Below are 22,027 nucleotides of genomic sequence, written 5' to 3'. Positions count from 1 at the left end.
CCTACGGTTGTGAAGGTTTTCTTGGCAAGAGATTCTTGCCTGTGTGTGACGCTAATAAGCATGCAGTTGTTTTTGGTAAAATCTGTGTTGTACCGTAAAAGCATTAGTATCTGATATTGGCTATGTGAGTTTATGTGCATGGAGGAACGATTGTCTGAATTGCAAAAAGTGCACATTTATGCCATGATTTGCATTTTGCAACAGCTGAAGAAATGGAATGGATTCACAATTTACTATAGATACATAAATAAATCGTTCATTAGGGATGTGCTCTTGTGAAAAATGGTTGCAGAGAGTGCATGTATGTTTCCACATGTATGAAATCTGGAAGATTTCATTTATAGGTATGTTTTTGCCAGTGCTTGCAGTAAGTACATGTCATCCGCCGCCTCCGAGACTGGCGGATACTTGCGCGGTGTCGCTTGCAGTATGGGTTTAGAGGCTGTTAGTCCTTCCTCTATTTTTACGGCTCTAGCTGCCGTCCCAGTTCCCTCAGCACGGAGCCCGCCGGGAGTATTTATTCCACCTCCTCCCGGTGGACACTGCGTTGCAACCCCTCTGGATAGTATTCCCAGCTTCCGGGTTTATGCTTGCTGCTGACTCTCCGTCCGGATCGTCAGTGCTTTTTTTCCTGCTACTGACTTCGTCCTCTGTATGAAGTTTTCCTTCTCTTCGCTACTTTGCCTCTTACCTGCTTCCGCCGGTCCTTTCGCCCGGGTCGCGTCTCCCTCCTTCGAGCCCCGGTGCCTGTTCTCTTTCTGCTTTCTCCTCTCCGTCCTCTGGTCCCCTCTCCAGTTGGATTCCCGGTCTGTTTCCTATTTCATTTTTTCCTTCTCTTACCTGAGTCCTGTGCTCCCTGTGTCCTGCCTGGTTGCACTGGATACCAGCCACGCCTTCTGGCTCCATGTTTGCTACGGATCCTCGCTGTTTGGGTCTGCGCTGCTTCCTACTCCAGTCTTCCTTCCCGTCTGCAACACCACTTCGGAGGTTCCTACTTGGAGTCGGATAGAGTGCATTGCGGTGCCTGACAAAGGTTTTTTCTGCCGCTTGGCTTTTTCCCTTGTGTTTCGGCTTGTTCCCGGAAAGGGAGCCACAGGCTTGCTTTTCCATCAGCGTTCACTGTGGCTTCCCTCTGTGACAGGCAATTACCATCAAAGAAGGAGAAAGACTACCTCTCCAGATGAAACCAGTCCTCCGAAAGCTTCGACTCAAACAGCTCAGTTGAGGAGAGTGTGGAGGCAAGGGGTGAAGTGGGAGCAAAAGGGTCACAGAAAGGACAGTACATTAGAAATTATTGTAGATATTCCTGTGTGTTTGTGGTGAATTTTACTATTCCTGTTCAGTAGTCCAACTCTTGCCTTAAACCCGAGACACTGAAAGTGAAGGATGAACATTTGCAAACACAACTGGTCTGAGCTGTTCAAGTAAATGCTTTGAACAGTTGGTGGCAACTGGAACAGAAGATTGATTGCTACATTTGTATAGCAATTTACAGTTCTGTGTCTATGTCATTTGCTGGATCTCCACTTGTTTTTTTTTAAATAAATATTTCTCTTTATATCTGCTGATGGGTGTGCAGTTGTGACTGCACTAGAACGTTTTGTGGTTGTACTGCTTGATGGAGTAGCAGTTGTTTGTTGTTTCGTTGGTGGTGTTGTTGGTGGATCTCTTATACGTTCTGTTTGCATTAATTTTCTTTTGAATAATTTACCTTTTTGAGTAACAGGGTTAATCTCTAGTTTGGGTGTGTAGAGTGCATATAGTGTGTTGTACTCTAGTATGCAAGGAATGTCAGCCTTGACTTTGCTTCAAAATTGACTAGGAATAGTCCTTCGAGTGTACATAGACATGGAAGTGCTACATAATTCATACCTTCTTCAAAGACTGTGCTGTCAATGTCAATCAGTTCTTGATCTAAGGTTAAACCTGGTGGTTTGTGAATGGTGACTGCATATGCAATAAAAAGAGAGAATTTTTCTCTGAAGACATACATGTCTTTGAAAAGAAGGAATCGTGCTGTTGAGCATTCTATCCTTTTAAATTCTGAAATTTGTCAAAGTGGATGTTGACAAACTGAATGTTGTCATGTGGATACGTCTGGAAGCCAACAAATGTACCAATTGCTCCATTGACTAATCCTTGCTCTACGTCAAGGTTACATTTAAGAATTACTCTGCAGTTTAAACACAACATTACTATTTTCTCCAATCCAGCTGTTTTGGAAATAGATTTTGCTAAGCTTTTTAGTCGAGCTGGTGCTTGTTGACACATAGGGAGTGCCATGCCGTGCACTTCCAGTTTGTCTGTGGAGCTAATATGCAATTTTGGTTGCATTTTTTTTTTAACATTGTCTCATTGAATTGAGTACAGCTTGCTAGGGTTGGCCTTAAGGACATGCCTTTTTGATTTTTTTGTGCTAATTGTTCCATGACATCAGGAGCCGATGTATTACGCCCATATAGCTCATGGATCAGTCTATTATTGAAGATGGATTGTGCATCTTTAGAAAGAAGGCCAATTCTAATGCTTTTTAAAATGTTGGCATAGGTGACTTCTGCAGACTGACATATGTTTAGAGCTAGTTCTCTGTATTAGAAATGTTGCCAGAGATTTATATTTTCTATGCTGTCAAGTGTGTTGTGCCACTGTGTGTGTCCTAAGGTTTTAAAAATGGGTTCACCTTTCACTGGTGTTAACTTTAGGAGATCTCCAAAAACAATAACGTGCTTTCCTCCAAAGAGTTGTTTGTAATATGTTTTTTTAGGACTTCTTGCAATCTGAGGTGAATTAAAGCCAACATATGGTTGGAAACCATGCTTACATCATGTATTAGGAGCATTCTCATTTGTTTCAGAATTATGCATACTTCAGTAGCACCCTCTGCGGATAGTTTGTAGTATTCTAATTTGTTTGGTGTTCTACTGGAAGTTACACCTCCTATATTGTATGCAGCTAAACCTCTGAGGGCTGCTACAACAGCTGAAAGGTTGTTGTTTGTTAAGTGTTGTAGGAATTTGCTGATGATTTTAATTAAGAATATTTTTCCAGAATCAGCTTCACCACTTACATAGAGAAACAGAGGTTTATAATTTTGACAGCTACAAGTTTTACTTTCATGCTTCAAACCATGTTCAATTTCTTCAGTCACTTCTAGGTAAATGGTAAGTTGCTCATCATTTAGCTGTGTTTTCAGCACTGACAAGTTTTCTTCTGATTGTTTATATTGATACATGGCATTTTCTACTTCAGTTATGGCTATTTCTGCTTCATTTAGAATGAGTGGCTCTCCAAGTGGTTCTTGTTTTCCTGTAAGAGAAGGTTGACTGCCCTCAGGATTGTCTTCATTTTGTTGTGCTTGAACTTCTTCCTCTTGTTGGCGTTCATTGTCCAAAACATGTTTGTATTGCTTGAAATTGACATTTGTTATACTGCTTTCATTTGCATTGAATGCAGCTTCAAATGAGTCATGGTTACCTAATAGTTCTTCTTTTCTCCATGGTTTAAAAAGTTGCAATTGCAGTAAGGTAATGTGATAAAGTTCTCTATGTTGAGGAGTTTTACATGATAATTATGTATGATTAATTAGGCTGGGTTTGCTAAGTTTGACGAGCTGAGACAACATATTTTCCAATTTTTTCATCTGGTTTGACATTATTTTTGTAGGAGTAGTTTTGGGCTATGTGGTATAGGCACATGTTTTCCAAAGCAGTACTTCTGTTTGGGTAGTATGTGTCTAATAATTCTTTTTAAACGTCCTGGCTGTTGGGATACTTTCTGGCTTTTGTTTCTTTGTCTTGGTAGGATATTTGTGATATTCCCTTGTGCCCCCCTTCTTACACACAGGTGTTGCCTGTTTTGCTTGATTCTTTTACCCTGCCCCCTAACCCACCTCCAGCCTAGCTCTGCAGGAGTTTGTCCTGATACATTCTGCTTTCACCATCACTGTTTTTTGTGGCCAATGCTGGATCTGACTTTTATGGAATTCGTTGATTCACGGTGCATCACCCTTTCTTATGGTGGCCCTGTATCATGCTGTTTCCATATTCATCTTGTATCCAGGCTTGCAACATTATGTGTTACTACTAACTTCTGCAATTGTATTTGCTCTCCCCTCTTGCTTTTCCCCTCTTTTAGACTGCTTACTCTTTGTTCTCTCTTTCTCTCCCTTTCTCCCTTTTCCTATCTCTTCCCCTCATCCCCTTACTTTCTTATATGCACTTACTCTATCAGAATGGTCCCTGGACCTAGAATGATAGCAACCTCATCTGTTCCCTACCTCCTCCCCTTATTTGTCCCCCCTCCAGCACTATCTGAAATGTCGTCAGGCCTAGTATGATAGTCACTTGTTTTGTTCCTCCCCTCCCTTTCTGCACCCCTCTCCCTTACCTTTTGTTTTCTCTGGCTCTACCACAAATGTCATCAGGCCTAGTATGGTAGTCAAATGTCTGTTTCCATTTCATTCCCACTCTCCCCCTCTCTTCCTTATCTATGTCTTAGCTCTTGCACTATCTGAAATGTCGTCTGGCCGAGTATGATAGTTAATTTCACATCCTTATTGTTCATGGCCTGTAAGAATGTCTTTGTATTTTCCCTTGTTCAATCCCTTGCCTTGAAGTGCTTTGAAACATATTGTGTATGGGCGCTAAATAAATAAACTATCATATCATATCATTTCATCACTCTTTTTCTGGGTACAGCTAGTCCAAGGCTTAGTCGACTATGTGTTCAGATTTGCCATATAAGGCATTGCCTGTAAAATGGTCTGCAGCTTCGTAGCATCCGCATTCTCTATGGAAGAGCATTTTTAGGCCAAAGCTGTAAAATGTTTGTGAACGTGTTTTGGCAGATGCAATGTCATCCAGAGGTCTTTCAGCTCTGTTTTCTCAGCTTTGGTGAGATAGGCTGTGACATATCTTGCAACAGCAGTGGAATTGTCAGCAATATATTGTATATCTATGTTTGCATTGCCCAAGAGGGCAATGATTGCATTGTAATCATTGATGTGCTTTGAAGCTTTGTTTCTTTTAATGCTGTAATTTGCCTTTCACACTGTGTCTAACAGAAGACATCATTCTGTTTACTTGTCCTTTTGCTGAAATTGGTCTGCAGAAACCAAAGCAGCATTTGGTGTGTTATTTACCTTTGTTAGTATATCTACATCGGCAGTATTTGCCACACTTACATTTTTGGAAGCATAACAATTGTGTACATAGATCAGTATGTGTGGCTTCTGAAGGGATGTCACAGGATATGTATTTGTGAATAAACTTTAAAAGAGTACCATCACTGTCATGACCAAATTTAGGAGCATCTTTTATCCAAAAAAACATGTGGCTGTGTGGTGCTCCTGTGGATTGATATTTTCTGCAAAAGAAGTGTTCCACTTCTCCGAGGTGAAGGGTAATTTTATTGCAGTTGAATTGGAGCATGGCAATAAAACAATGGTGAAAATATCTTGATACATTTGCAGGGTGCAGAGAACTGAGTTCTCCCGGTGTTTTTATGTCTATTCTTTCTTTATTTTGGTTTGCTACACATAAGAAGTTGTGCAAGTCATCCCATGCATATTCTGCCCAGCTTAAAGTAACAAACCATTTAGGTGGGCCGAGGTTCCTTTGCATGCAACGTATATGAGCATGACGTTGGAACCAGTATTCTTTTGTACCATGGATGTTTGCCAAGAGATTTGTGATACTTGACTGCAAAACTTCATCTTTGTCTTTTATCTTTTGAAACAGTTGGGTAGCAGACTAGTTTAAAAAATTAGAGTCTGTTTTTTAATGTGTGTGCAACTCTGTAACATAGAGTTGCTAGTTCATTTTCGAACAAGAGGTAGAATATGTATTCTACATTTTGTCTGAATCTGTGGTCTTCAGAATACATTTGTGAAGAGCGATATTCCAATGCTGTTATTTGTATGGATCTTTCATCATATATGCCTCCTTTTCCTGTAGGAAAGAGTAGAGCTTCTATACTTTTCTCCCATATGCTGAGTGCAGTTCCTTTGGCTTGACGCATTTGAACATTTCTAATGCATCGTCTATGGTGTCTTTGCAGTGTAGTGGCTCAATTGTATACTGGTCCTGAATATTGGCTGCAGTAATAGGAACTACAGGTTCAAATTGGCCAGTTGGTGATGAATGCTGACTTGTTTGGGTGGTTTCTCTTGCATTCTCTTCTTTGTTTACATCTGTGTAGCATTCATTGTTTTCTTTTCGATAATTTAGGGCTTTTCCAACTTTGTTTAAGTTTACTAGTTGTTGCCAAATTATTTTGTCTTTTGTTGGTACACCATTAACTAGGATAATCAAATATTGCTCTTTTGGCCATTGTACTCCCAGCGTTTCTACATTTTTGTTAAGATCTAATTGCAAATATACTACTTTGCCACAAATGCCTATTAGTGTACTGTTTGGATTATAATGCTCTCATACAAATTAAGTTGTTGGAGAGCTTTTGGAAGTGGGAATATTTTCAAGTTATTAGACAGCACGTGTTGGAATTTGGTTATTATCAAGCTTTGTATTGCAGTATGTGCAAAGTATTGAGGGGTCACTTATTTTGTTTTTATTTTCGTTTATAAGATATAAAGCTAATTGGAACCATTGGGATTCCTCATTGTCCTCTATTTTGTAAATCATATCTACAATGTTTGTGTTCTTTTTATAAAAGGTTCTACAACAACAGATACATAGTTGGTTTCTATTTGAGCAGATGTGCTTTTAAACTTTGTTATTTCTTTTTTTGTATGTGTTTTTAGAAGGTTGGTGTTTATAAAGTTTTCGCTAATGTTTTCTAAAGCTACTGAATTTTCTATGTCATCTTCACTTCCAAAATATGATGTGTTCTATTTGTTGAAGGAGTTCTTTGGCTGCTCCATGTAGGAGAATGTTATTAAAATATTGCAGTTGTAAAGCAGAACTTTTTGCATAGTACAGTCTGTGCAGAAGATTCTGTATAGTGGAATGGTGTGTTCCTAACATTTTGATTTGGTGAAAGGTGCTTTTTCAAGCAGTTCCCAAAATGCAGGCTAATGAATGTCGTCACTGTCCAGTGTAGTTGCGCACTGGACAGGAGTCCATGGTTTGTAACATTTTTATTCTAATTTTGTCTTTTACTTTCACATATTGATTGAGGAATTATCATAAAGTTATGAAGGGTTGTTGGCGTACGTTACACATTCAGCTCCATTGCCATTTGTAGACTGGACGGATTGGTTGGGTAAAAGTAACCGTTGATTGAAAGTTTGTTGGGGATGTTTTTTCGATAAGGGTTTCTTGTGCCATAATGGTGTTTTCTACTATTTCATATCCTTGGCCATTACTATGTATGGAAATTGTTTTTTTTTATAATTGTTTATAAGGCACTTCATTGAAATATGGTTCTGTGCTGCTTCTGTGAATCCATTCACCTTCACAGAAGTTTGAAAAGGTATCTATGTTGACATTGCATATTTTTAGAAGTACTTTTTGTAATTTACTGATTAATATTATTAGTGGTTTTATTATGTTTAAAATTAATATAAACAATTTCCTTTTCAGCAGAATTGTGCTGTCAATTAGAGCTTTGAGGATTAGTCTTCTGGAGTAATTTTTAAAGGTTGAGCATGACATTTCAGCTGTTTTCATAGAATTGTGAAGTACTGAACGGTGGAAAAATGTTTGTAAAATTAATTTTAGGAATGCTTAACTGTGGCTACGTTAACATTGTTAGATGGGTCATTAGCAGTTTTCTTTTTCTTTATACTATTTTTATTTTTCAGATGCTCGTTTTTTAGTGGTTGCTGGTTTAGTTTTGTTGACTGATTGTATCATCAGTTTGTTTGAATATTTGCTATACATTCTGATAGAGGTGGATGAGTATTTGGAATGCTTTTATTTTTATCTGCTCTATTCTTTTTTGTTTTCTATGGAGTTGCTTTTCAGTGGGCATTTTGCTCCGTCTGTTGGAAAAAAAGGAAAGTGTGGGCTTGAAAGTTGTGGAATATATATGCGTGTATTGGGAATGAGTGTGTGAATATGATGGCAGACATAAAAAGAGAGCTGTGTGATTTTGTAATAGGTTGATAGTTGTGGTTGGGAAAGATGTAAGTGTAGCTGTGTGTGTACATTTGTGAAGGGCTTTGGTTAGTGTGTAAGAGAGTGGTAGTGTGAATGAATAAGTGAGGACATTATGATGTTTTCAGGATAATAGTGGGTGCTATAATAATGGTGTTTAGGTGAGAATACAAGAGTGTACATGCCGGGGTGGAATTAGCAAGGTAGAAACGTTTTTTGATTTGAAAGGAGATTTGTAGGCATCTATGCAGCTAAACTGGACTGTATGCGTAACAGAAAGAATACTGCTATATTAATGCACTTACATTGTAGGATGTGAAGAGTAGTTTTCTTCAGGTTGTTGAAGTCCTGGAGGTTGTTGTTCACTGCAATTGCGAAAGAAGAAAATGAGTTGGTACATATTGTAATGGTGAAGTCATTTTAATACTAGAAGATATTATTTATGTATGTAGGAGGAGATGTTGGGAAGAAGAGTTAATAACATTGTGTCTCATTACGAGTATTGTGGTAATCCTGCTGGTGCTGCAGACGGGTTTCCACCAGATAACTACTAATTTTTCGGCACCTAGCTTCCCAGTGCCACCAGGACATTACAAGTCCTGTTGGCCTGGAAAGTCAGGAGCCGGAAAATGTTAGGCCCTATTCCTGTTGAGTCCCATGGGACTCTACGGGAATAGGGACACGTGAGCACTGGCACTGTTGCTATTGGTGCCGGTAGTCTCGTGATGAGTATGCCTAACGGTGCTGCAGCAGGAAAGTGTGACATTTTTATACAGTGTAAACTGGAAAATGCTGAGCGTTTAAAAAGCTGTCCTTTTTGGAAAGCTGAACATGAAAGTAAAAAAAAAAAAAATTCTGGATTTATAGCAGCACTGTGCGTAACTTTTTCATATAAAAACGAAGCAGAAATGGAAAATATTTGTGGCACACTTTTAAGTGGCACTTGTGTGAAAGTTTATCCTGTTGTCAGTATATGCATCCTTGCCAATGTGATGCATTCCAATGTGTAGTTGCTTATTAAATGATGGTTCTTTTGTTTGTATTGTGGGAGTTGTGGTTGCACGTTTTGCATTACAATAGGTGCACTATAAGTCTCAGAAAAAATTTACAAGCCAATAAAAACATACAGATTAGAAAGGGAAATGGTAAGCAAGTATGCATGTGCATTAAAGTTAATAAAATTGCAAACACTTTTATTTCAGAATGTTGCACACACTGAGTGTTATTTCAAAATGTTGCACAAATTGTTTCCATTTTCTTTCTTTTCATAAAAAATTACACACAGTACTGTTGTAAATGTATAGCTCCATTTATTAGTTGTACTTGAAATGGCACTGAAATAAATATTTTTAAACACATTGCATTCTGCCATTTTTCATTCCATGTACAGGCCATGCTTCAGTAACATACATGCAGTTTTTGTTTTGACTTTGCATTGCGGGAGTTTTAGTGTAACTTTGTTTCGGGGAGAAGTGGTATTACAAGTGACAGAATCAAAATAAAAAATAACACTTCGTAGATTATTATGGGTCATGTTGGCCAGTATGCATGCTGTCAACATGTTTTAATTGTGGTTTTCTTTTCTTTCACAAAAAAGACATAGCCAGTGTTGCTAGAATTACAAATATGTATTTTTAAACTGTTATGAAAATGCTCATTAAAAGAAAACTTTGTAACCATACATCATTGTAAGTAACTGCCATTTGATGTCAGGATGTGGAAGAAGAGAGAGTATGATTATTGACTAGGTTAATGCAGGATAAGTGGCAGGAACCCTGTTTAGATGCATTTGTAAAAGAGTTGGAAATATAATGTTAAAATCATAAGTATACCTGTACTTTGTCTTGAGAGATGCAGATGGGGTTGAATCTGCAAATAGAAATCTTGGAGATTTCTGCAGTAATTCTTAATGTAGATGCTTGTCAGTAACAGGAGATATGTACTCTGAAAGTTCAACAGTACATCTGAAGTGTTGAACTAAGATGACAGAGTTAGATGTAGAGTTTTTGGATGTGATTGATGGATGGGTGTGTGACTGCTTGAAAGCAGCCAATGAGGGAGTGCTACAAAGATTAAAGTGGAAAGGAAAGAAGGGCTGTCCGGTGTTATGGGGTCTGCGGACAGCGCAGTAGTTCGTGGACAGGGCGTGCCACATCTGGGTCTTTTAAGGATGCCTGCCATGGAAAGTGGACTGTGGGGATTAGCCAATGAGGTGTTCTGGTTGTGATTTATAGGAAGAGAGGGTAGCAGTTCTTTTCATTGCTGTGTGTAGGGAAGATGACAGTGGTTTTTGTAATGAGCAGGCTTACTGTGTGGATGTTGGGAGATTCTTGGATGCTTAATCTGAAAAAATAGACAGAAATGTGTGGCATTCTGGTAACATTGGATTGGAGGAGTGGTATAGTGTGCCTAGCCAACACTGGGGGAGTTTATTAAGATTTTGGAAAAGTGTGTCTCATTGTCAATGTCCATATTTGATTGTGGTACATTGTGGAGGACATAGTTTCAGCTACATTAGTGCAATATCTTTGCAGATTGCATTGAAATATATGCTTCAAGCATTAATGGAACTATTTTCACGTGGAAAGATGAACTTTTCACAAATACATTCTAGGGCAGTATGGAGAGGCACCAATGTGTTTTGTCCCCAACAAGAAGCAGGAAGGCACCTTGTAAACAAAGAGGTATGTACGTTTATGAATGGTGTTGGGATGACATCTCTTCTGCAAACGAGAACATTGTGCCGGATGGTGCACATATTTTTTGAGTGATGGCATGACTTTTGCTGATTTTGGAGATCAAATCTTTCTCCAAAACATTCAAAATGCACTCAGAAATTTCCTGTAAAAATGATGTAGAGTGCATGTGAAAAGTAGTTGTATGAAAGAAAAACTTAAAAGCCCTCTAAATAAATCAAAACTGAAAAAAAAGGTTCTATGAAGAGCCACCATTGTACACTAAATTCTTTAAAGTAAGTGTAAACCTCCCCACCCCCTGAATTAGGCATTCTGTCCGCGCACACAATGGGAGTCCGTGGACGGCACGTGCCACAGCTGTTTTTATTTTAGGATGCCTGGCATGGAAATGGGACTGTGCAGCCCAGGGGATTAGCCAATCAGGTTTCCTTGGTGTGGTATACAAGGAGAGAGGCTGGCAAAAGATTTTTTTCCTGGGATGACTGCAGATGGCTATGCTTTGTCTTTCAGGAGGCAGAGTGTATGGATTCTGGGGGACTTGTGGATCCATTGGCTGAAGGTGTAAGTCAGGAACTGTGGAGTGACTGAAAATCTTGGATTTGATGATTTCCATGTAGAATGGAGTGCACAACATGAAGGGGTGGACTTGCTCCCTTTTTGTGTAAAGATGGTCACTCTAAAACATCCAGACATTATCATTGTTCATTGTGGAGGGAATAGTTTAGGGTATGTGACTGGAAATTCATTGTAGTTTGCAATAAAGGAGACATTTGGAAAATTGAAGGAAATGGTCCCCAATTCAAGAGTGATTTTTTCTCGTATTGCCCAGAGACAGATGTGGATGCGCTCGAGCTCATTCGTTCCAAAAACAGAGAAAGCGAGGCGCAATGTCAATAAGGCTCTGTGTGCATTTTTGGGATATGTTGGCATGACGTCTTTCCACAATGAAAATATTAAATTTGACCGTGCCAACATTTTCAGCAGCAATGGAGCACATCTTACTGATGTGGGTAATCAGATTTTTCTTCAAAACGTTTAGAATGCTTTAAGCAGTTCTGGTAAATATACAAAGTATTTTTCAGTTGGTGCAAAAGAAATGCATGGAAACACCGGGAAAACAAAATGCCTACTTTTTTGCAAGTTTAAAGTAAGATTTCAGTTTAGTACACTGTTCTTTAGTCTACTTTAAAAATGAAACATGTCATCTTTGATGTCCTGGGTGTCAGTCTTAGCAGTGCACAGTGGTGGCACAAGTTATGGTTGCTTACCTTACCATAACTGGCACATTTCTTTTTTTTTATTTTACTTGTAACCATAACGTCCATTTAACAAAGTATTTTCACTGAATTTGATAAGTTTTTATTAGTGCAACTTAACCACAACATTCATTTAACACAGTTTCTTCACTGATATATATTTGATGATAGTTTTCTTATGTATGAGACGTACACAAGATATAAATTGCATATATGTAAGAAATGAAATATTGCTATAGGTCTCATATACGTATACAAACTCATTTCAAAGTCAAACCTCACTTTAATGTGCATTTCCAAGTATATGAGGCATGTAGGACATGTGTAATTTATATGATTTTACACCAAACACTCATATGCTACTTATATGCCATATACTCATACTCGATATGCACATACACCACAATCCTGACACCTACTCACTACATACTCATATGCCAGGTGCTTGTATACCAAACACTAATGTGCCATTTATTCACTATACACTGATAACCGGATGAATGTGCAGAACGGATGAGCAAAATACAGAATGAGTGTGTAGAACAGATGAGTATGTGAAGCAGATGAGTATGTAGAGCCAACGAGTCTGGTTAGCTGATGAATGCGGAAGTACGGAGAGTGTGTTTGTCGCCGAGCGGACGATTCTACAGACCTGGCGAATGTATGGAGTGAATGAATGTACGAGGCGGATGAGGGTATGAAACGGATGAGTGTAGGGAGTGGATGAGTGTAGGGAATGGATCAGTGTATAGAGCAGATGAATGTACGGAGCGGATGAGTGTATGGAGCAGACGAGTGTATGGAGCAGACAAGTGTATGGAGCAGACGAGTGTATGGAGCGGACGAGGGAATGGAACGCATGGGTGTATAGAGCGCATGGGCGCATGGAACGGAGGAGTGCATGGAACAGAGGAGTGCATGGACCAGATGAGTGTATGGACCGGATGAGTGTATGGAGCGGATGAGTGTATGGAGCGGATGAGGGCATGGAGCGGATGAGGGCATGGAGCGGATGAGGGCATGGAGCGGATGAGTGGATGAGTGTAGGGAATGGATGGGTGTATGGAATGGATGGGTGTATGGAGTGGATGGGTGTATGGAGCACATGGGTGTATGGAGTGGATGGGTGTATGGAGCGGATGGGTGTATGGAGTGGATGGGTGTATGGAGCGGATGGGTGTATGGAGCGGATGGGTGTATGGAGCGGATGAGTGTATGGAGCGGATGGGTGTATGGAGCGGATGGGTGTATGGAGCGGATCGGTGTAAGGAGCGAATGGATGTACGGAGCGGTTGGCTTAGAATGCAAAGAATGTTTGGAAGAGCATATAACTCATCAAATCATACCACCACGCTTACTCTCTCCTTAACATCACCACTCAACTAGAACACAGAGATACTATGACACCATTCGGTATAACTGTTCTCATACCAACATCCGCCGCTCACTCCACATCATTCTAAGTTGACACTGCTGGTCTCACAACCCCCAGCCATGCGTTCTCCTCAGGCCTAACGCAGCCACAGCCGTTCTGGATAAAACCTGCCTGAACGAACACATTCTCCTGATCTCTCAACCACCACACCTACCGCTATGAAGCAGCTACTACACGGATATCGCACGAGCTGCACACATACCCGGTGCTCACATGCACCTTTTGAATCTCTCTACTCTCTCTACTGATCTGAACTTCGGTTCTCAAGGGCGTTCAACCTACCAGCGCCTTCAGAACATACCAATGGTATATAAGGCGCTATATAAATGCAAAATAACATAACATAACAAAAGCCATACACCATATGCCATAGACTGAGATGTATACTCATACACCATACAAACAAAGGTCATATTCACATTCGACATAAAGGCAAAAGCCATACACTCACACAACATATGTTATACACTGATATGCCCTATGCAATGCCATCAGATACCATACACTCATACACCATAACTTATTTGTGATACACCCATCCAAAATACATTCATATGACATATAGAGCATGTGCTCATATTCCATATGCTCATAAGCTAATACACCCATACATCATATACGTATATGCCTGACAGTAACTTGACATGAACTTGAATTACATACACTCATAAACTATATGTCATACTCCCAATGCCATTACTTGTTAGTATCAACAGCTCTTACAACACCCACACGACAGTGCAGTGTCTCCTGGGGTGGAACATAACCTAAAATAGAAAACGTTCAACATAAAAACAAATGGATTGACTAATTAACAATAGCTATACTTTAAAGTCATGACTTGCCAACATACACCTCAACTAAGTGCATGCTTACATGCATATTTGCAGATATCTAAAGAATATACCCTACAGAGGGCTTAGGGGAAACTACAATTGGAAAGCACATCATAAATACCCTGACCTGAGGATTCAGAGAGGCCACAACATGCACTGTTTCACACAATGAGACAAGCGCCTCTGATCCTAAAGTGGCATTTTTGCCTTGCCACCAACCTCCATACATAGCACTATAGATCTATGGCCAAATGTAGCCCTGTATAAAGGGCATCATTTATACATAAATGTCTGACCCCTCATACCTAAACCTACACCAGGGGCTCTAAAAGGCATACGACACTAGACAACCTAGAATGTTGGCGATATACTAATGTTCATGCCATCAGAGCATCCAGTGCTGCCATTGTGCCAATCCCTAAAAGAAAACAAAAGTGCACCTCTATAGTTTAATGTTCTCCTTTGGAAACTCATCAATAAGAGCAACACCACAATACCTACTGGAGGTGCAATACCTCCCAGCAGTACTGATATCTGCCACCAATTTCCAAAAGCAGTAAGGTATATGATGTTGACACTATTATCGCAAAAAAGATACTTGCAGCCACGTGTAGAGCTCTAAGGCGCCTTGTAACCTGTGCAGAGGACCCTGGAGCACCACCTGACAACACCTGGAAGTACGTTGCCTTTGAATCTGCTTCTAGATGGAAAGTCAACCCCAGGCCAAGAGTTTTGTATTTTGTTTCCTTACTAATGGACATTCTCTTCCATTGTTGCACAAGCACACCTCATTCGGGAGGTTTAGACTGACAGCCATTATGCAAGGCCCCAGAATTCTACGTGCCATCATTACTTTAGAGATGCTGGGTGTGGTAGGACTCCCAGCCCCTTCACTGCCTGCACCTCTTTCTCACCAACACAGCACTACTAAGGTGATACTGAATTTCTGAATTCATGGAGCAGCTAACAACCTCCATGCCAGCATCCATACATGACTCTGTAACAGCTGACCCTATACTGTAATATTGTTTTGGCCAGCCATTGACCATATTGCTCCTTGAAACACAAAACATTTCCTGATAGCCACTTGTCCTGGGAGGATGGGCTAATTGTTGGCTATTCTCTGTGACCATACTCAGCCCAGATGCTGAACCACCAGCACCTCTGTAGCTCTAGTGCTCTAGGAATATAGTGCACTTTGTACGGGAAACTCACTTGCAACGTAGAACTGCTGCTTATGATTCATGTTCAATTGCAGCCCTGCTCACCAAAAAACCTAATAAATAATCTAATATATCCACATCTAACATTACCTTGGGGCCTGCACTTTCCCTTTTTCGCAGCAGGCATATGAGTTGAAGGATACAAGCCCGACACAGTTGGTGTGTATGCTATAAACCCCTTGTACAGATGGTTCTGTGTTGAAGATGCCAATGAAAACATCTGATGACAAAAACAGATTTGGAAAAAAAATGCGATAAAAACAACGTTTTGGTTTATTTCTATGTAAACTGTAATAATAACAAATGAATAAGGGCAAACGTAATTATAACTATTTGCGATTCTAAAGGAACAAAATACAGGTTGTTTAAAAGTAACTAGAGACAAGATCTACACTTGTGCAATCATCACATAATCGCCATCACCAACAATACCAGCACCATGCAGAAACCTCAGAAACCCACATACATCAGGAGATAACAAAGTGCAACCAGCATGTTAAGGATACACACCCACCAAAACGCCAGGCCACCACAGCCTGTGAACATGGAAAATAATACACATAATCAGACATCACATTGGTAGAAGACTTTGTTCATTTGTGTGAGAGTCCATAACCCACACAGATGTTGCAAAAGGACAACATCTAATTGTGTACAAGTGGCAGAGCAGTGCCCTCGCTGTGACTGAATGTCACATTTGTCTTGTTGTAGTCCATTTAGCATATCTGAATATTTTGAAATTGTGGAAATTTTATGGAATCTTTCACATTGTGCAAAAAATCTTCCTATCTATAATATTATTTTCTTAGTTCAGTTTCATGCCAGCAGGGTAGACGTAACTGAAGAAGCCAATAATGGTGCATGGACCTAATAAACAGAATTCAGGTGAAGGATCACAGTCATGATTGTGCCATGGAAGGTAACTTTTCATATGAGGAACAAACCCAAACTGTATAACAAAATATGTTGGCCACACCAAAAGCATACTACATCACAAATACACCTCCTCTCCACTGCCAACAAGACACATCACACAAGCAGTCATTCCAAACAACAACCTCAACCAAACAAATAGCATGCATACCACAAGCAAGCCGATCTAGGAGAGGGAACATGTCTGCAGTTACTGGAACCCATCATGCTGAACCAAGAGACCACTCAAAACATGCACGGCCAAAGTCTGACCCTGCGTTGCCACAGTCATGCATTGTCGTGCTACATGCCCTCCCTCAATGTCGTCATGTGCTGTTGCATGCTTTCCCTCATTGCCATCATGTTCTAGTGCATATCCTACTTCAATGCACACATCTCCTGGTGAAGATACCCGTGTCTGCTACCACTGTATTCACCATCTGGGTCATATTCTGAGACAACACATGCAGGACGTGTCCCTGTCTTCTGCTCGCATTCAGTAACTCCTCTTCAAACTCATATTGGCTGGCAGCCAAGGGACCCCCATGTGTGCTTGACCTAGCCAAGTGTGATGAAAATAGTCTGCCTTATCGTATGGACCCAACACCATGTGGCTGATGTCCTGTACCAGATATACTGCACTACAGCCCTACAGCACTGCAGACTCCACTGATATTGTTAGCAGTGATGTGGAACCAGATGCAGGCCCTGCAGCTGTGAACACACCAGAGCAAGACACATTTGAATCTTGACTCACATGTGCCCCAATGTCTCCGTCACCACTAGTAGATGACGGCTGTTGGTCATGGTCACACCGGACAAGCCCAAGGCAGTCTAGGTAAGTTAAAAGGATACACTTGGTGTAGGTTACTTCACAGGTAGTTTATTCAACCACTTTAGGTTAACAGGCTTCATCAGGTAATACCAAAGAAGCTAGGAAGATATTGTGGAGAGCCCACTGGCTCTCACCACCCAGGTTACATCGCTACCAACTGCCTGGATCAGAACTCCAACCACACCACATTCTACTCACACATACAAGGATCCACACTGACATTCCACACTTACCACTCACTAGACCATGCATACAGGGACCAGGACCAGACATAACACATGCTCTGCACCCCAAAACAAACATATACAAGACACATTTCAATAGTCTATCTGCTGAAACACATGATCAATTCTTTGATCATACTAAAGTCCAGATTAAATGGACAGAAGTACAAAACAAAAGACTGCATACCTACTAGGCCTCCTGTGCCTTCTCACAAGCATAATGAACTGTGAAGAGACCTTGGATTTTCAAAGCAAAATCTACCCTCAGTATCTAATAAAAGAGGGAACACATGAACAGGGTGTTAAAAAAAATATTATTGGTATTTATAGGCATTCGCAACTTAATGAGTAAACCAGATAACATGCTATAGTGGAATGCATCACTAATTCAAATCTGTCTCATGCGCACATCAAAAGCAATCCCCATCAATCGGTGTGGGGCATTGTACATCAATATGCTTCTAAAAGGTCTAAGGTCTACTTTCTGTAATTTTCTTTCTAGTCGGAAACAGACAGTCCACAAGAACTTTTTGGATCTGGTACTTGTACAATTGTTAAAACTGTTAGTAATTGAGTATTTTGCTCCTGAAGAAGGGAATTGACTTCCCGAAACGCATTGAGCCACTTGAACAGTGTAATCCTTGTATTTCCCTCCCGTCTTCATATGTCCGTCTCACTGTCAGTCTGTCTATCGTGTTCCTATCTCTGCGCCCCGAGGCTCGCGAGCTACCGGCGCACTACAAATATTAAATAAAATAAAAATAAAAAAACAGTAGTCAGGCTTCTACTGTACCAAAGATGTATGTTTTACTTGTTGTGAGAAATGTCACTATATGAAGAACAACATTGCATAATATTGTTGAATATAGAATGGCATGTAGTACTAAAATTGACTCTGTCTGTTGAGATTGATAATCAATCGAGAATTATTATTGTTATTTGCCCAGACTAAGAAAGGATCCAAGGAAATATTTTCTAAGCATAGACTACTACAAAAAACTCTTATAGTGTTTCTCTGGGGAGACAGCCCTATGCTCCAACCTAGATACATCGCTTTACCTTACTAACAGAAATTACTACAGTATACACATAGAACACTGAAGCACATTACCACGAGTTGGACATAACTATAAGTCATAACCTACTGATTGCTTTTGGCATTGACCCGAGTGTGCAGGGGACGCGAGTGTTCCACAGCCTGTGGACTCTTTTTTCCTGTTCTTAGTACCACTACTTAGTGTCAAGGTAATGTTTTTCTCCTCTGCACCTCACTAAATATCTATGAATCACACAGAACTTCCTTGATACCACCAGGTGTGCAGACTGTGCGTATCCTTTCTTTTTCATTGGTTCCTTCGCACAACACCTGATATTGTCTATGTAGCGGAGCCACATGGCATACATCGTAGTCTCATCAAACATCTCAACATACAGATTTGCTAGATTCGTTGCCATAGCACCCCCCATCACAGTTCCTTCTATTTGCACAAATATTTGTCACCGAAACTGAAAAATGGTATTAGTCAATGCGGTTTCAGTATACCACGTGATGAAAGAATTGCTCACAGGATGATCATCCTCTTTTTTAAGCAATACCTCTTCATTAACTTGCAAGTTAGCCTGTTGGGGTATACACGTATATAAAGACTGAATATCCAGACATAGCAACACCTTTTGTTGGAGTTGAAAGGTAGACCTTCAATATTATTTATCAAATCTCTAGCATCATGTATTTAGCTTTGCATCTTCAACACAAAGGGGCGTAGATATTTGTTCACATATTTGGAAAGGGTTTCAAGAATTGAGTTAACCTAGAGACAATGGGTTTGCCCGGTGGAACATATTGTCAACTGACCCTTTTTTCCAGCTCAAACTGTCTTTCTGTTTGTCTGTGCCCTTCAAAGCTCTCTGGTCCTCTGGTAGGCATGCTTTATCTCAGCTTAGTGGGCTGTCTGCCCGCTCTGGTTTTACCATCTCCCGTGACCCTTTTGGTGCTTTGACTGTTAATGTCTCCTGTTTTTCCAGGGCTCGCCAAAACCCTCTGGCTCTCTGATAAGCTTTCATTAGCTTGGTTCCGGTAGGGTGTCTGCCGCTTGGGTTTGGCAAGCTCCCATAACCTTTGTGGCTTTACCAGCCTCATTTCCCTTCTGCTGCTCGGCTCGTCAGCTAATGCACTTCTCGTGTGGAGCTCGGGGATCTGGACTCTCCACTGCAATCTAGTCTCGGCATCGGTTAATGTGTACCAGGCCAAGTACAGCTTCTGTGTGGCCACGTCATCAGGTGAGTCTGTCACTTCACCTTCTCCATCTCCTTCTTTAGCTTTCTTTCTTCAGTGGTCAGGATGCCAGCTGTCAGGAGTTTTCACTCTACACACTACAGTTGGCTCAGTGGTAAAGCATGGCTCCGCCCCTCCAGGTAAATCTTCCTGTCAGAGGCTCATCTCTGCATAGGATTCACTCTCCTCCATTCAAGGTCTTATGTACGTCATCACAAACAAAAGGGGTGTGTCGTTCTTTAATGACTATGGCGTGTTCAGGCAGAGTCCAGCATTGCCTCAAGTCAAAGAGATTATAAAAATGTCACTAATTGGTAAATCCAAAACAGGGTTAGCATCAGTTTCCCGATTCCCATGTAGGTAGTTGGCATGCTCCAAAAAGGGAGTCACTTTCAGGAATGGGAGTTCTTATCCTCGAGAGGGGAGTCACTCCCAGTGAGATCCCACTTGCCCAGACCCATAGGGAGTGTCTTGGCTAGAGGGCTTACATCCCTAGCCTCAAAGGGGCTGGTTACGCTCTAGGGAGAAGGGAGGAATGGTCCAGATTAGCCACAGACTGTACATTCTGACATGTTCAGCAAAGTCAACTGAAGTGGTCATTTTGATTGCAACTGGCTCCGACATATAGGTGAACATTTTTTTGAACAATGCTGTGGATAATATGTGCAGTTAGTCAGACATTCTCCTTTAGTTATTCCTAAGCAATTTCCAATGTCATCTCAGTTTTTTTAGCACATCCAGGACTCACACTCCCTGAGAAAACACACCAAGCCCTCTCTTTTAATCCAAGCCCCCATTTAATCTGCTGAACACTGAACTTCCTAGCACTAATGTGGAGGCCCATTTTTAGGTGGAGATGTTGAGGGATTCACAGCACACCAGAACTACCTCCAGGTCAAGTAGTGCACTGTCATGCATTAGAATGGGTGTTTATGTATGCATTCCAATGGTGGCATGATATGGTATACGTATGGGTTGAGAATGAATATGTCACTCTGGTGAATTATGGGTGATGGTCACTGTTACCAAAGATGGGAGTTCTCCTACATCATTAAGTGTTGACATGTGTCTTTGATCAGCTATGCATGTAATTTCTGATATTGGTTACAGCTCAGCTAAATACTACATGGAGTCAGTCTCCTCCGGATGTTTATGTGCACATTTTTAGTGAGGTATGATGCAGATACGTATTTGTTGAATGGCATTTCATTTTCACTCCTTTCATGTAAAACTTACACGCCATCTCCTGAAATATGTCATGTCAAGTGGACACTCCATTAGGCATGAGTGTGCAACACACCTGAATCTGTTACATTTCTGATGCTGCATTTTATTTTGGTTTCTTTGAGATTCATCAGATACAAATGGACTGGCCTAAGATACTGGCCTAACAGCTGAACACCAATGCAAAGCGATGTTGCAGAGCACTTCACAACTGAGCTGTGGAATGCAGTGATGCCTCAGACTACCAGACATGAACAGCGCCTCCTGAGAAGTACACAGTGATGACGCTGCTGGCTGAAATCCTAAGGCTGCCAGAGCCTGCCTCGCAGAAACAGCCTGCAGTTGCAGAATGTACTTTTGTCCCCCTGTTTGTGAAATGACCTATTTGTTATCATATGTGCTGTTAATGGGTGGAGACTAGAGCTAGCTACTCCATTGTACATAAGGATGTGCCAGGCTTGGGAGGAGCAGAGCAGAATTCAGCCCTCCTATGCACTGGTGTCTATGCACTGGTGTGTGTTTACATTACAGCGCTTTTTACCCCACTTCTGGTCTCTTGTGTATTTTTGGTGTCTGAATGACGAGTGCCTGGAATGCCTGAGGTGGCATGGGGAGCTGGATGAGCACTGGTATCAGGGGGAGCAGGAAAAGCCTGTAACAGATGGTGCCGATCCCCGGGAGCTCCCCTCCCTGATGTGCATGAATTGGAATTACAACAATACAACTGGTAAGTGAAAAACGTGTTTTTGGAGTTTGGAGTCTATAGGGACTCGGAATAAAAAGGAGATGTGTCAGAATGCAGCAGTGATAAAGTGTAGGGTTGCAAGGGCAACTACAAGACTGCAATCAATTCAGAGCATTCTTAGGCACCTGTAATATAGTCTGTCACCTGTTGTGTAGAGACAGTGTAGGGTTGATGCTGTAAAGGGCACATGGTTTGAGTGTGAGGTCAGAAGCCTGAGTTAGCATGCAGTAGAATAGATTACAGTTTGGGATTACAGTTACAGATTACAGTATTGGTTACAATATGGCAGATGCTGGTCAACTGAGCAGG

General features: G+C 40.9%; 1 long non-coding RNA gene across 2 annotated transcripts in view; it reads left to right on the top strand.

The window, feature by feature from the left end:
- LOC138489761 (uncharacterized) overlaps positions 1-21,451 on the top strand; it is a 142,488-nt gene extending 121,037 nt beyond the window's left edge. Inside the window, exon 3 of one of the 2 annotated variants that reach the window (XR_011274889.1) lies at positions 21,099-21,451. This is a non-coding gene — a long non-coding RNA (uncharacterized lncRNA). Of the gene's footprint in view, positions 1-19,499; positions 20,418-21,098 lie in introns of those variants that run through there. The other variant, XR_011274888.1, reaches the window with a different exon arrangement.
- The last annotated feature ends 576 nt before the right edge of the window (positions 21,452-22,027 follow it).

The sequence above is a fragment of the Ambystoma mexicanum genome, chromosome 9 (assembly GCF_040938575.1).
Source record: "Ambystoma mexicanum isolate Mex_15411 chromosome 9, UKY_AmexF1_1, whole genome shotgun sequence".
Lineage (NCBI taxonomy): Eukaryota > Metazoa > Chordata > Amphibia > Caudata > Ambystomatidae > Ambystoma > Ambystoma mexicanum.
Note: the sequence above shows the minus strand (reverse complement) of the source record. Positions and strands in the feature narration are given on the sequence as shown.